The 3512-nt window shown below is 42.2% G+C and overlaps 1 pseudogene; it reads right to left on the bottom strand.

Moving 5' to 3' along the window:
* Positions 1-871: 871 nt before the first annotated feature.
* Positions 872-989, bottom strand: LOC126472308 (5S ribosomal RNA; annotated as a pseudogene).
* Positions 990-3512: the final 2523 nt, after the last annotated feature.

A 3512-nucleotide genomic window follows, 5' to 3' on the forward strand; every position in this document is an offset into this window, starting at 1 on the left:
CATCCTCTGACCGATAGTGCAACGATATCGGCAGAGTATTGGCGAGGCATTCCTCTTCATGAGCGACAATTCGCACATCTTGTGAATGACTTCTTTCAGGATAACGACATCGCTCGACTAAAGTGGCCAGCATGTTCTCCAGACATGAACCGTATCGAACATGCCTGGGATGGATTAATAAGGGCTTTTTATGGACGAAGTGACCCACCAACCACTCTGAGGGATCAACACCGAATCGCCGTTGAGGAGTGGGACAATTTGGACCAACAGTGCCTTGATGAAATAGTGAATAGAAAGCCACGACGAATACAGGCATGCATCAGTGCAAGAGGACGTGCTGCTGGGTATTAGAGGTACCAGTGTGTACAGTAATCTGGACCACCACCTCTGAAGGTTTCGCTGTATGGTGGTTCAACATGCAACATGTTGTTTTCATGAGCAATAAAAAGGACGGAAATGATGTTTATGTTGATCTCTATTCCAATTTTCTGTACAGGTTCCGGAACCCTCGAAACTGAGGTGATACAAAACTTTTTTTTATGTGTGTATTATCCGAAGACAGAAGGTTACGGTCAAATGCCTGTTTTTTAGTTTAGGTTTGGATATTTCATTATCTGCCAGATAATATGAACCTAGGAAACGTTCCAAGTATAACTTCTGATTAAACCCCCGAACAGGCCATGGAGGCCCAAGGGTACCGACCGGCTGCCGTGTCATCCTCAGCTCACAGGCGTCACTGGATGCGGATATGGAGGGACGTGAGGTCAGCACACCGCTCACCTGGCCGTATGTCAGTTTCCTTGGCCGGAGCCGCTACTTCTCAATGTAGTAGCTCCTCAGTTTGCCTCGCAAAGGCTGGGTGCACCCCGCTTGCCAACAGCGCTCGGTATACCGTGTGGTCACCCATCCAAGTGCTAGCCCAGCCCGACAGCGCGTAACTATGGTGATCTGACGGGAACAGGTGCTACCACTGCGGCTAGGCCGTTGGCACTTCTAATTAAAAGATAGCGTTTAGGTACGTTTTCTCGGATATTTGGCATTTATCCTTTGTAGTCAGTCAGATCAGTTTCTTTTGAAATTCTGTAACGCTTTTCTGTGAATCAAACAAACATGTGACCCTTCATGTTGCTCTTTTTGTATATGTCCAAAGTCCTTTATTCGTTCTATTTGGTACTGGTCCTACACACTCGAGAAATTTTCTAGGATAAGTCCTACGACTTTTTTTGGCAGAAATCTGCTATGGAGGCCCAATGCGTTTTCACATCTGTCAACTACACCACTTACGTTTCTTTCGGAGTATGTTCATCAAATATGAGGGCTTTTTCGTTTCTCAACACTTAGCTACCCTTCCAGCTACTTCTCTACTTTGCAACCACTCCCATTTAGACATTTTTCGTAGTATGCTAACAACTGTCCAATTCATTCGTCATAGAAGGCAGCTGCCTGTGATTTCCGCCATATCCTTACGATTGTCTCCAGCTCGTTGCCTGTGACAAGCTGCTGTCATAGCCAGCGGCTTGTGTGAGCGAAGAGAAGAAATCAGAGAGAAGCAAGTGCGGGATGTATTATGGGTGATCAGACACTTCACACGAAAAACGATGCTGGAGTGTCTTTCCTGTATCGGCAGTATGCGACAGAGAACGCAAACGGATGACATTTAACGTTACGTGGGTTGCATGAATTCAGGCGAAACCCTCAGCAGGATTTCACACTTGGCGAGAAGCACAGTTTTCTATGCATTTTAAGTGGTTATTGTGCACTTGGAACTAAAACATGTGACGTGAAGTGAGACAGGGGTATACGAGAGACACACCGCCACACATCTGTACAAAGAATTTTCACTGTGGTTTTAATTTCACGACCGATCAGAGGCTGAAAAACAATAGCCCTCACAGCACCGTATTTAGCAGTCATATACAGTATAATCACTCGCTCGACGAAAGATTGCTTACATGAAGACTAGAAACTTGTGCATATTATACCAATATACAGGATAGAAAATAGACGTAATCCATTGAATTATAGACTTATATCACTGACATCGATATGCAGTAGGATTTTGGAACAGACACTGTGTTTGAACAATATGAAACAGTTGGTAGAAAACTCTCACATGACCCACAGTCACCACGAATTCAGAAATTATAGTTCACGAGACACACAAATAGCTATTTATCTACACGAAGTAATGAGTGCTATGGTTAAAAGATCTCATACTGATTCCACATTTCTAGTATTCTAAATGTTCAACACAAGTGGCTTCTGATGAAATAGCGTGTTCATGAGGTACCGTCTCAGGTATGCGACTGGATTCGTGATTTCTTGTCAGAGACGTCACAGTTCGTAGTAACTGACGAAGTCATCCAGTCATACTGGAAGTGTTATAAGCTCTCTACTGTTTCTAATTTATATAAAAGATTCAGGGGAGCATCTGAGCAGCCCTCTTAGGTTGGCTGCACATGTAGCTCTCGTTTACCGCAAAGGACAATCACCAGAAGATGTAAGCGAATTGCTGAATGATTTACAATACGTATCTAGACGGTGCTATAAGTGTCAATTGATCATAAAAAATAGAAAGTGTGGAGTCCTTCACATGAATTTCGAAAATTCCGATAAATTTCTGATGCACTCTAATTAATTCAAATTTAAAGGTTGTAGATTCAACTAAATACCGAGTGGTTACCACCTGAATAAACTTAAGATGGAACCAACACACATGAAATGTTTCAGGGAAGGCAAACCAAAGACTTTTACTGGTTGAACCCTTAGAAGATGCCACAAGCCTACTAAAGAGACTGCTTACACTACGCTTTCCTGTGGAATCCTTACCAGATGGGATTGACACAGTAAATCGAAAAGTTGAAACAAGGGCAGTTCATATGTATTATCACGAAATACGGGAGATGGGATTACAGATTCGGGAGGGATCAGAGGTTGCTACCGGTTTTCAAAACTGGCCACACACCTACCATATTTCGAAACTTCGCTGAAAATGGTCAGCATTACATTCGTCGAAACGTCGTGTTAATTAAACACTGCCACTCAGTTTGAAATCCACGAGTTATTAATTAAAAAACAAGCCTCTGTTATTTACTCGTGATAAATATGTGATCAACATTCCAGTCAGAGCGCTGTTGTGATTTCTGCTTGCCGATATGCTGAAGCTGATCGTATCATGTACAAGGATGAAATGCTAGAAAAAATAACTGTTAATTCACTTTTTCCACATTGACATTCATCATCACAGGTCTAGCTTTCGGATATATCCTGCGCAGACGAGTGTTTCACTCACTGTGTCAGTGTGCTTGTGATTCGTAATATATGTTACACTCTAAGGCTTAAGAATTCGCACAAAGAAATGAATATTTTAAGCAGAAGTATTTTCTTTCAATATCCATTTGCTTTCAGACCTGCGTAACAAAAAGGGTTTTGTGTTAATACTTTATTGTACTTAACGATAAATTTGAAGATAAGGGATCAAGAGGCGAGTCTACTCAGCAAGAATAATTTAC

This window comes from Schistocerca serialis, chromosome 3, assembly GCF_023864345.2.
Source record: "Schistocerca serialis cubense isolate TAMUIC-IGC-003099 chromosome 3, iqSchSeri2.2, whole genome shotgun sequence".
NCBI classification, from domain to species: Eukaryota; Metazoa; Arthropoda; class Insecta; order Orthoptera; family Acrididae; genus Schistocerca; species Schistocerca serialis.